This window comes from Panthera onca, chromosome D3, assembly GCF_046562875.1.
Source record: "Panthera onca isolate mPanOnc1 chromosome D3, mPanOnc1 haplotype 2, whole genome shotgun sequence".
Lineage (NCBI taxonomy): Eukaryota > Metazoa > Chordata > Mammalia > Carnivora > Felidae > Panthera > Panthera onca.
In genome coordinates, this window is record NC_138350.1 from 83,152,439 (window position 1) to 83,166,080 (window position 13,642).

At 35.5% G+C, this 13,642-nt stretch overlaps 1 pseudogene; it reads left to right on the forward strand.

The window, feature by feature from the left end:
* Positions 1-1,413: 1,413 nt before the first annotated feature.
* LOC132665131 (eukaryotic initiation factor 4A-I-like) lies at positions 1,414-2,930 on the forward strand (annotated as a pseudogene).
* Positions 2,931-13,642: the final 10,712 nt, after the last annotated feature.

The following is a 13,642-nucleotide window of genomic DNA, read 5'->3' on the forward strand; positions in this document are numbered from 1 at the left end:
ATAATGAACCACGAGTAACTTGTAATATCACCTGCAGGAAATTACTTTCCATCTGGAGCCAATGTACCTTGATCACAAACACCACTTGCCCTCCCAGACCCTTTGCTTCTTATACACACAAGTTAATGATTGTTTTCTCCATGTTCACGTGGGTAAAATCTTGTTTTCTTCATGTTCCCCACGTGAGTGATATCTTGCACGCTCAATTAATACGGAGACAAAACCCCTGTTTGGGGCTCTCCTCTCTTCCCTGACATTAGCCTCTCTCATGTTCAATTCTGTGTCTTCACTCTTGTAAGGCAAGAGTGAACTCCAGACTTATAGTCTGTGACAACTTTCCTCATATTAGAGGAAAGCAAGAATAGGAAAACCACGTAATACTTCTAATGTTCTTCTTAAGTTAGTATGTGTCAGTCTCACTGTGATACCATTAGTCAAAGGAAGTCACATGACAAATCCTGATATATGATTGCATGCATTAGAAGAACATAATCCTCTTGTAGAATGAGAATTTTTAAAGAGGGGTGATAGAAGCAGGGGATGTTTTGAATAATATTTCATTTCCTTGAAGAATTAGTAGTGAGTGCCAAATTAATAATACAAAGAGTTAGAATATAATTTCTGGAGACATGTCTTTGAAAAGTTGAGAGAGTATGCGATCCATATTCCTACCAGAGGAAGGAAGACATTAAAACAAACAAACAAAACACAGAACAAAACCTTTAATTCTAACTACAGAAAAGGCAGAATTTCTGTGCCCAAGTGTTTGCAGATGCATATAATTGATGTGAAAGGATGAATTAGGTCCCTCCTAATTGTCTTGATTTTCTAAGGGAAGCATAAGGAAAGGTAATCAGGTGAAAATCTGTATGCAGCATGAGAAGTTTAGGAATAAAGAAAATAAAAGTATTTTCTGAGAGAAGACTAAAAGTTCCATAAAAATAGAGTAAGATTATTTGACAGTTTTAGTATTCATTTGCAATCAGTGACTATATGTATAATTAAATATCATATATATATGACATATATATATATATATATATGACAATTATAGCACAGTTGTATGTGTGACAAGAAAATAAGTCTAGGCCTCTTTAGAAATATTTGACAGGAAACAAGGAGGTCGTCAACATGGAAGAGATTTGTAGGCTCATAAAAAGTTTCTTCCCGACATATGGTATATTTTGCAAAACACTTGTCAGGAGATCTTAAAAAATAAAATGTACTTGAAATAACTTTTTATATATGTATTACGGAGGAGCAAGAGTATGTGAATTGTATACAAAATCAATAAGTGACCGGTACATTATTTCCATATTAACTTCTGACCAGACCAATGAAAATTGCTTCTGGAATAGCTTAAATGTGAAATTCTATCCAAATATATTACTGAGTTTGAAGTTTCTAAGGATCATGTCTTTGAGTCAGGATTCCTGATCCAGAGACAGTGGCCTGGAAGGGATGGAGCTTGAAGGCATCATTGACAGTAACTGGAACGAGATCATCAACAGTTCTGATGACATGAGCTTCTCTGAGTCCCTTCTCCATGGCATCTCTGCCTATGGTTTTGAGAAACATTCTGCGATCCAGGAGCGAGCCATTCTTTGTATCAGTGGTTATGATGAGACCGCTCAAGCCCAATCTGGGACTGGGAAAACAGCCACTTTTTTTATATCGATTCTACAACACATTGAATTGGATCTTTCTGATTTTTTCTATTTTCGGTTGGTGAAGGAGAGATGAGGCTCACCTGGTTAAGATTATGGATGAGTAGCAGGGCCATTGGTAACAAAAAATAAATGAATAAAAAGGAGAGAATTGGAAAATAGCAATTATAAAGGAAAGAATTTATTATTTCCAGGCACGAATGAGGACTCAATTAAATTTGAGTTAAGAAACTGAGAAAGGGACCAAATCTGAGCAGTAGTATGTATGTATGTATGTATGTATGTATGTATGTATGTATTTATTTGTCTAATAGGTTTCATCAGTCTTGGAGTTGCTATGGGAAAGCTAACTGGATGGATTGATCCAGGGTTAAGGTGTTCCTAGCATGAGGCAGTTGAGCGTGATTGCTCAATTAAATGAAAAACTAGAGGTCCATGCATCATGAAGTTGATGTGGTAAGGAGAAAATAATATCTAAAGGCTACAGAGGCCTTGGCCCCACACCTACTAGAGTTGGCTCAGCAGATACAGAAGGTATCCAAGGCATTAGGAAATTCTATGGGTGCCTTCTGCCACACTTGGGGGACCAAGATACCAGCTGACATACAGAAGCTGACATACAGAAGATGAAAGCTTCCCATATTGTCGTGGGTACCCCATGTCTTGTGTTTGATATGCTTAACCAGAGATACCTGTCTCCCAAATACCTCAAGATGTTTGTACTGGAGGAAAACTGATGAAATGCTAAGCCACAGAATCAAAGACCAGGTCTATGACATATTCCAAAAGCTTGACAGCAGCACCCAGGTGGTTTTTCCGTCAGCTGCGATGCTTTCTGACATGCTCGAGGTGATCAAGAAATTCAATCCCCATTTGGATTCTGGTCAAGGAGCAAGAGTTGACCCTGGAGAGTATCTGCCAGTTCTCCATCGGTGTGGAATGGGAAGATTGGACTCTGGACACACTATGTGACTTGTATGAAATGCTGACCCTCACACAGGCAGTCATTCTTCAACACCTGAATGAAGGTTGATTGGTTCACTGAAAAGATGCAACCCGCATACTTGACCGTGACTGCAATGCACAGAGATAGGGGCCAAAAGGATAATGAGATGTTATCATGAGGGAGTTCTGCACTGTCTCTAGCAGAGTATTGATTACCGCTGACCTGCTGGCCAGAGGCATTGATGTACAGCTGGTTTCTTTAGTCACCATCTATGACATTCCCACCAACAGGGAAAACTATATCCAGAGAACAGGTGATGGTAGATGATTTGGCCGTAAGGATGTGGGTGTTGACACGGTCACAGAAGAAGACAAAGGGCTCTTTGAGAAATTCTACAACACCTCCATCGAGGAGATGTCCCTCAGTGTTGCTGACCTCACCTGAGAGAGTGTCCTGATACATAGCCCTACCCAGGGTTCAGTCTGGGGGGATGGGGTGCTGAAAAGGAGTGGGAGTGGAGAGGAAAGGGAACCAAGGGATGGACATTCTGTCATTTTTTTCTTTGAGTAAATGTCACTTTTTGAGGCACAAGAAGGAATCATAAACATCTTAGACACTCTTTTCTTTGGGTAGGCTCTTGCCCCAGGTACCATCTCTTTTCCCCAAATTATCTCCATAGCCTAGTTAACCTCCACACCCCATTAGGATTTCCTCACTGCAGCTAAATGCATCTGAAAATGATTCAAGGGGCTAGAGTGTCACTTGGCCTCATTTACTGGACCGAATCTGAGGAACCCCCTGAGTTAAATGGCCCAGGTTATTGTCCCCATGATGGGCATCGGGGAGAGAAAATGGTAGCCATTTTTACATTGTTTTGTATAGTCTAGATTAATTCAGGAAACAAACACAAGATTCTGAATAAAATGACCTGGAAACTGAAAAATATGTGTATTACTGAGTTTGGATAATAGTAACAAGAGCTCATGTATGCAGGAGATAGCTTTCTAAGAACATTTTTCCACTGTGACTTGTTGAGAACTCACAACAGCACTATAAAATAGGTACAATAACTGTTACTTCATATTTTTAAACATGAAGAAACAGATCATGGTGGTTCAATGCTCAAGACTGCAAATCCAAGACTCAAATTTTAGTGATATAACTCCAGAGTCCATTCTTTTTTTCTTTTTTTTCCATTTAGTTTGTGGAAAATCATCCTGATGATGATATAGTTTTATTTTGGGGGATAAATTGACTTTTCCCTTGTACGTTTGTTTTCAAAATAACTATCAATTACTAAGATACCTTCATATGTGTCATTTTGAAAATACCACATTATTCTTAATCCTTACCTCATAGTCACATTATATTGAATTTCTAAAAGATCTCTGTGAATCTTCAGGGAAGTGCCAAAACCAATAGAATTTCTAAAAATACATATTATGTTTACAGTTGAAACATTATTTTACCAGTATATTTTCTTCAAACTGTAATAACAAATGTAGAATTGCTTAGGAAGAAAACTTTTCAGACAGAATGGCATGAAATGCCATGGCATAGTTGAGTGTATTTGTTTATTAAGTTAGTGAATTAACTTTTTATATTTTTAATACTATTAAAAGAGACACTTTTGATTATTAATTAAACTCACTGAACTTTCTGCATTGTACATTGAGATACCCCACCTGAATGCATGAGAAGGACAGAATAAGAATAATGATAATTTCATAAAAGGTGTGTAGGAATGGCTCACCCAAAGTATAGGGTCACTAATTCTAACACGGCTCTGCCTTTCCATTCTGATTGGTTGGCAAGGGCTACCGATACAGAGTAGAATTCTATTTCTGGTTGCTCATTATAAGACAATGCAGTCGAGTATCATCATATCCTCAGAATCTAAACTAAAAATGACACCTCAGGAAGGACTGTAGACATGATATGTTCAAGTGTGTAAAGATGATCATTAAAAAAGAAGACACAAAACCCTGAGAAGAGTCAGAGAAATATCTGGCTCAAATAATTTTATTTTAATAAATAATGTACTTTGCTAGTACCTAAAGCAACATTTTTTTTTAGTAGTCAAGAAAACTGAGAGCTAAAAACAGGGCTGAAATTGACTAAATGGTTTGATGTGCGTAAATAATTGTGTATAATTTAATAAGGTAGAATAATTATGAATATAGCTCAATAGCTATAAGGTACAAAATTTGGAATGTTCTAAAATCTCATATACATACACTGTCCTTTCTTTTCATTTTTAATGTACACACAGTTATTGCAACTGACTTCAAAAAACAGTCTTGTTTATTGATCAGCATACAGGAACTTACTTATTTTAACTATACATAAAACATAACTTCTAAAGGTCAAATGCAATAACTTATTTTCCTTCATATGAAATGAAAATATTACATCTGGACATTAAAGTCTCAGAGTTTAGCTAACTGCTTTTCAGAATATGAGCTTTTAATTTTAATGCAGCATTTTTCTGCCTTTTCAGTCTTAATGGACCAGATTTGAGTGTTAAGAAAGATGGATCAAATAATTTCAAATAGCTCCAGGAAAAGAAAATCAAAGTCATTGGATTTAATTCTGCTGCATGCATTAGTATTTAAGTTTAAATGAAAGCATTGATTATCAGTCTTAGTTAATATACATTGAATAACATTCCAGAGTTATCTGTTTCAAGCTAAAATTAAAATATAAATGAACTTTTTCCCTTAACGTCATGGCTATATGGCAGGCCTTTTAGCTAATGTTATATTAATGCTATATGTATAATTGTAATATATAGCAATAGGCTATTAAGTCTCTGAATTATGGCTTCAAAACCGTAAGACATGGTTTTATAATCTGTATATGAATTTCACTTTGCCTCAGTCATGAAAATACAAAAACCTAACCTAGAATTCACACCATCTGGATTCTTTTACACAGCAGAGAATTTGTCAGTGACACCAAACTTCAATAAAATGCTTAAATTTATGCAAAGTTGGGGCACCTGGGTGGTTCTGTTGGTTAAGCATCCGACTTCGGCTCAGGTCACGATCTCACGGTTCGTGGGTTCGAGCCCCGCATCGGGCTCTGTGCTGACAGCTCAGAACCTGGAGCCTGCTTCAGGTTCTGTGTCTCCCTCTCTCTCTGCCCCTCCTCCACTCATGCTCTGTCTCTCTCTCTCAAAAATAAATAAACGTTAAAAAAATTTTTAAAAAATTATACAAAGTATGCACTGAAACTAAACTCTGGGTAGGTAACATTGGCCTCTGGCTTATGATTAATTACTCTACTAGCTGATTGCGAGTCATATGTGCTTCTTGGATCTACATACTGACCATAAAATAAAACCAAGTAAACTGGCACATGTCTGCCCTTTCTGCGGATATATATCATGAGTTCTAAAGAAATCGGCATTTCAAACCTACCTCCCACATCTGTGACTTTGGTTTGGTAAGAGATTAAGAGGACAATAAAATAAAGACTTCTGGAGAATGGGTTATTTCCCCACACTCAACTTTCTAAGGAAAACTTCATAACTTCACCCCTTTTTGTTTTTACTTCTTGGTGAAGTTGTTCATTCTCTCTATATATTTTGTGCCTTAGAGCTAGTGGTTGCTGCTTCGTTATTGGTGTATAGAAATGCAACAAATTTCTATACATTAATCTTTACCCTGTAACTTTACTGAATTTGTGTATCAGTTCTAGCAATTTTTTTTTTGTGTGTGGAGTCTTTTGGGTTTTCTACATACCATTTCTATTTAACATGGTACTGGAAGTCCTAGCCTCAGCAATCAGACAACAAAAGAAATAAAAGCCATCCAAATTGGTAAAGAAGAAGCCAAACTCTCACTATTTGCAGACACCGTGTTACTCAAACTGTTGTGATCAAGACAGTGTGGTATTAGCACAACAATAAACACATAGATCAATAGAACAGAATAGAAAACCCAGAAATGAACCCACAATATATGATCAATTAATCTTCAACAAAGCAGGACCAATGGGAAAAAAAAAAGACATCTCTTCAACAAATGGTGTTGGGAAAACTGGACAGAAACATGCAGAAGAAAGAAACGGGACCATTTTCTTACTGCATACAAAAATAAATTCAAAATGGATTAAAGCCCGAAATATGAAACAGGAAACCATTAACATCCTAGAGGAGAACATAGGCAGTAACCTCTTTGATATTGGACATGGTAATTTCTTAGCTAGATGTCTCCTGATGCAAGTGAAACAAAAGCAAAAACAAACTATTGGGATTTCATCAATATAAAAAGCTTCTGCACAGTGAAGGAAACAATCAGCAAAACTAAAAGGCAACCTATGGAATGGGAGAAGATATTTGCAAGTGACATATCTGATAAAGGATTAGTGTCCAAAATACATTAAAAAAACTTATCAAACTCTACACCCTAAAACCAAATAATCCAGTTAAAAAATGGGCAGAAGACATGAATAGACATGTTTCCAAAGATGCATAGATGGCCAACAGACACATGAAAGATGCTCAACATCACTCGATATCAGGGAAATGCAAATCAAAATCACAATGAGATATCACTTCACGCCTGTCAGAATGGCTAAAATCAACAACACAGAAAACAAGGGGTGTTGGTGAGGATATATACACACACACAGTATATATACAGAAAAGTATATATACACATGTAATATTACTCAGCCATAAAAAAGAATGTAATCTTGCCATTTGCAATGAGGTGGATAGAGCTAGATAGTATTACACTAAGCAAAATAAGTAAGAGAAAGACAAATACTATATGATTTCACTCATATGTGGAATTTAAGAAACAAAACAAATAAATATATGGGGGAAAAGGAGAGGAATACCAAGAAACAGACCCTGAACTACAGAGACAGAAAACAAACACAGGGTTACCAGAGAGGAGGTGGGGGAATTAAATTGATGATGGGGATTAGGTGGGAACTTGTGATGAACATTGGCTGTTGTATGTAAGTGCTGAATCACTAAATTCTACACCCGAAACTAATATGACACTGTATATTAACCAACTGGAAGTTAATAAAAATTTGAGACAAATTAAAAAAAAAAGAACTAGTGGTTAATTGAAAAGTTTCCCTAACATTTTTTATTTTACTTTCCTCCCCAAGGAGGCCATATTATCATGTTCTTCAACATCAAATACTGAAAAATCTAAATCAAATATTACAGTCCCAGATAAAACATTACATAGCTCTAGTACAAAATAAGAGTCTCAAACTAGACCTAAGCTTAGAGATATTGTGTTACACTGTTAATGTAACACACAAATAGTGCCCTGTGGATTGTGTGGTTTGCAGCTCTCCTGACCACCCACAGCAGCTCTATGCGTACCTCAAAACTTAGGGAACTTCTATGAGCAATGGAATAAAAATATTTTCTTTTTTGTTTGGATTTTTGAACTCTTTCTCTCTAGTGTGTTATGAAACAAGGGAAATCAATGCTATAAATATTTCATAGGAAATAAGGTCTGACTCTTACAAATATACCACAGTCTTATTTCCTGGAAAATTAGCTAACATCTTAACATTTTGCTTGAATTTTTAATGAGCCTGTGTAATATGTACCAGGATCAAAAATACTACATGCATTCAGCATTTATTGGCTAAACATAATAATAACTCTAGCATACTTATGTGATAAAAGAAATACCGATATAATATTTTCAAATAAAACATTTTGGTTATAATCTAGACACACATGATTTATATAATTCATACAGGTAATTTATGTTCTCCACAATTTATAAAAATAAAGGAGGGGATTTTAAAGCCAGATTGTAATAAGATTGTCATATTTTTGCCTTTTCATTTGGATCTTGAAAAATAGTTTAAAAATTGAAAACTTTGACGTTTCATTTAGTACCCTTTGAAGAAGTTTTTAACGGTACATAATAACTTGACATGTTTGTTTGATTCCCCTCCCCGATTTTTGTCTCCTTTCTCAGAAAATAGTAAAATACTCAGTCACAGAATCAAATGCAAGCTAACAACTTATATGCCTAACTTAAAATATACAGCTTTCTTCTGTAGTTTTTCTTTTCCTTTATGTAAAAGTCATAGAGCTGAAAACAATACATAGAAGAAAGAAATGTCATAATGACTAGTTTAGGAAAAGATTGTTGAGCCACAAAGAAATAAATAATTTTTGTTACCTGAAATGAAAATGCATAATTTTGAATAAAATTGTACATTCGTGCTTTTTGAGAAGTACCTCTTTCCACATAGCAATCAAGATAAATGCCTCAGGCATTGTAAAGGAAAAAGTGCCAAATGAGTAATATCTCTAATCGAATACTCTCTCCCCGTGCTTAAGTTCTAAATATAAAATAAAGAGAGCATCTAACAAAATAAATTACACCTCCCTCTTTACACCAAATCTTTTTGAGATTTGCGGTCATTCTCTGTAATCCATTCCGTTCTTTGTGAAAGGGCAAGCACATACCCTTTAGAAGACTTAAATACATATTAAAGTGAAAGCAGCTAATTGAAAAGATTGCTACTGTGGGATTCCAACTATATGCCTTTTTGGAAAAGGCAAAAGTACGGAGACAGTAAAAAGATCACTGGTTGACACACATTTTACGTGGTGAGAGGGATGAACAGGCAGACCACGGAGGATTTTTAAAGCAGTGACAATATTCTGTATGATACCATAGTGATACATTTGTTGAAACCCACAGAATGCGCGACGCTAAGAGTGAACTGTAATGTAAGCTACTGTCTTTGGGTCATGATGATGTGTAGGTTCATCAAACAACAAACGCACCCCTCCAGTGGGGGATGGTGATAATGCAGGAGCCTGTGCAAATATGGAGGCAGGGGATATACAAGAAATGTCTGTACCTTTGCCTCATTTTCACTGTGAAAAAAAATACACATATATCCCAAATCTCCTACTTCTTATCACCTCAACTACTATCAGCCTAATTCAAGTCACTTTCATTGATTTAATAAATTATAAGAAGAGTCTCCTTTTCCAATAACTTCTGCTTCTACCCTTGGTCCTCAATTTATTTAAAAAATCAGTCCGATTTATCAAGTTAATATCGGTTTTAGATGATGTCAATTCTGTGCTAAGATCCTGTTGCATTCAGACTAAAACCAAGGTATTTTCAGATTCTTAAAAGACCCTTCCTTCTCTTTCTCGGAGGGTGGTTATACCCCCGCCAGAACTTTTAATTTCACAATCAGACACAGTATTTGATCCCTCTGCTTAGAATACCTTTCCCAAAGATCAAGTCCTATGTGCTTACTCCTCTTAGCTTTTTGCTCAAAAATCACCTTTTTCCTAAAATTTTCATAGAATTTGTAAAAAAAAAAAATCTGAAAGTGCAACTGTTCTACTCAAGACTCACTATCCCTTTTCATTGTTTTCTGCTTACCAATAGCATATTTCAATATAGAATATAATTTATTTTCATTTATATGTTTACCTTTTATTTTGTCAGAATACAATGTCTTTCTATTAGGGTAGAAATTATTGAGTACTGTTCTCAGTTATGATCTATCAGCAACTCATAGAGTTTCTTCCACAAAATATGTGATAAGTACTTAAAAGAAAAAGGATTAGATGATCTTTAAAAATATTTGAAATAATTAAGTTAGATTTTTTTATAAAAAATATGTATTTAATAGATAAGAAGTCTTATAGATTTCCTCTGCAGTGTTCTGTAGAAATGAACAGATATGTCTGACTGGGGCAATAAATGAATTCAGATTCCATTCAGACAAGAGGTACCTGTACCTGATCACTATGGGACAGTCACTCACTACATCATCCTTAAGCCCAGAGATAGGTAGCCAAAATGTTTTTTGTGTTTCTTCCTAAGCCTGTAGGAGGTTGAACTGCAGCCCTCAAGAGACACATTTCTTGGACAACTCACTGCCAGAGAAACATTACGATCAAAATATATGGCCATGCTATTACTCCTTTGAGATCCTTATACCCCAGAATATCGAGACCTCGGTTGGAGATTTATCTAGGAGGAACATAAAACTAATGTGACTACTATAATTTTATTATTGTTGGGTTTGGGGTTTTTTCTGCCAGAACCAATACATTTTATGAGGAGTTACCAGGTAAAGAACAACAACTTGCAGCATCATGAAAAACCTCCCAAGACAAAACCAAAGATCCTGAAATCAAATACAAATTGAATTGGGGTTGATTTAACACTGATTTGCAACCTTTAAGTAAATATTATTTAGACCAACCTGTAGAATAGAGCACTGTTTTATGTACATAAGAACATGCATATGCTAACTTCTCAATAAACGTGAAAGGGAATTGATTAAATAAAGGTTGAGGTGGTAATTTTACCTACCCATTGATTTCATTATTTTGGTAAAATCTGGGCAACTTTATGAACTCCTCAGTCTAAGAAAACCCATGCAATTGTTTTCACCTCAAAAGTGCTGGCCAGCAAGAACTATTTAGAAATGGCTTTTATAATGAACCTGGAACAGGGTCTCTGGTGCAAAGTTGGTGCTCAATAAATGTATGTTGAATGAATGTCAAAGTCAATGGATAAATGAGTGATGAGAAACAGAAAAAATATTAACGTTCCACAAGAGAAAAAAATAATCAGAAGCTTTGGTTTCTGCAGTCTTTCTTATCCTCGTTTACAAGGAAAAACATTGAATGTGAGTAATGACTTCCGCTGACTATTCATTATGAGCATCCCATTAAAAGAGCTCTAGTGACAACCCCCATCTTGTGATCATGTTATGTGGAGGTGAAATTGTCCCCTGAATTAATGACAAATGCATCAGGGCCTTTAGCCAGTATAATGTTTGAAATGATTAAACTCATGGAATGTTTGCTTAATCTATTTTCCTTTTGCATACATTATGCTCTTTGCCTGAAGCAAACCTATCTTATAATTTTCAATTGAACAAAACCATAACTCATGACCCAATAAATTATTAAGAAACCCTGCCTTGCATTGGATTCATCATTCATCTTACCTCAATGGCAGAAAGCCTCCTGAATTCTCTAACAGTTTCTCGCCATGATAAATAGTTCCATTCAAAGGTAGGAATAGAGTCTTATGTGTTTGTATGTGTGTATTTTTTTTTACAAAATTATATTTAAAACTAAGTTTTCACTAACAATTTATAGTAATGATATTCTTGCTCTAAAATGTTATCTTCTAATTATATCATTTGCAATTTGCTCCTTAAACTTCGACAGTATTCCAGAAGTGACCATTATATTCTACTTGAGGTCCGATTGAAAATATGAACTATAGAGGATAGGATATCAAAATACTGTTTCTCATTCCTTCATTATCTTATTGCTTGTATGCTAATATCCTAAACCAGCCTCTAAAAGCCCAAGGACACAGTATTTTTTAAATGGGCATGTTACATAATGGGTGTGGAATAAAGTTTGGGAAGGCATCGCAATGCTTGAAAAACTTCAAAACAGATAATTCGACTCATGTCAGTAGCAAGCAATAAGCTACATGTGTGACCTTCCACATTAAAGTCATTCATGTAAACATATTGATGCACATTTTCAAACTGTGGAAATGATACTAAGTATCTGAATTCCTAGGTACAAAATCTGACATTGCAATTCATCCTGGCAACCAGCTGAAAGATAAACATGACTTTCCATCTGCTGATATTAACTGTTAGTTACCACATTAAAATGTGTCATTTTCATGATAAAAATGGAATGTTTGACAGCATCAGAAAATATAATCTGCCTCCTCACTTGTGTTTCAAAACGGGCATAAATACAGAATATGCAACTCGAGAAACCTGAAAATGTGCCTTTTTATTTTTTTTTTAATTTGAAACTGCTGACATGGCAGCTTTCACAAATTTGAAGTAAAATAAAGAAAAACATCTACCACCCTAAGAGTGTTCCTCGGTATTTCATTTCCTTTTTGGATATTTCTCTCTGTTCAGTGCTGATCACAACTAAGGTGCCATTTTATTTCTGATGAAAGTGTGTAACTGTGTTACTTTGAAAATTAAAATTGTCCTTTTGAATTGTTACACGTTTTATTTTAGGTGCCCAGTTGTGTGCCTTCAGGGCTGTCAAGAAGAGATTCCTGTGTTTCTTCTTTGTTGAAAAGAGGATTTGTGAGAAATTTAAAAACTACAATTTGAATTATTAGTTCCATTTTCTTCTCTTCATTCCTAATAGTACAGTTGAGCCAGATGTCTTTTGGCAGGTCAGAGGAACAAAAAGAAGCAGAAACAATAATTATATGTTCATGCCTGAGAGTTTCCTGAACCCAATTACTTAATCAAAGGCAACTGGTACCCGCTGTTACACAACACAAAGGATAACAAGATGCTTCATGGACGGGCCGAGTCAGGAAAACTTCAGAGACTTGCCCTTCTAGCCTTCCCTCCTACCTTTTTGAAGTTTGATTCCACCATTTCACAAACAAATACTTGAGTATTTGTAATTTGCTCCTTAAACAATAAATAAGAATAAATAAACAGAATAAAATAAGAAATTGAAATAAAACACCCAGTGAAAATAAAATGCACCCAAATGCCCTATCGATCTCTGGATTTCTTATCAAAGCAAATGATTGAACCTAGGATCTAACATGTTTTCAAGGATCTAGGATTTTTTTTCGCTGTTCTCATAACCATGATATCACTGTGAAATATTTACAAGGTACCATCCATTTGGCCCCTGTAGCCAGATAACCCTTAAGCTTCTTAGGGAATTACAGCCGAAGGGGCAAATTCTGAGAAAGTGGAGAATTCTTCAAACAATATTTAACCCCCCCAAAGAACCATTTCTGCTCCTAAGGCCATCAACTTTATAAATTCTTTCTCGCCACATCACAAAATATTGTCTAATATAGTTTGTGTAACAAACATATTGTAGAATTCCTCGGTAGAATTCATTTCAACTAGAAAAAATTGCACTCCAGTGGCTTCGCATGGTCCCAGTCCTTGCAGGAGCAAACAGGGAGATAATTATTTCGAATGATTTATTCCCTATATTTTAATGACCATTGAGAAAAGTAGACAG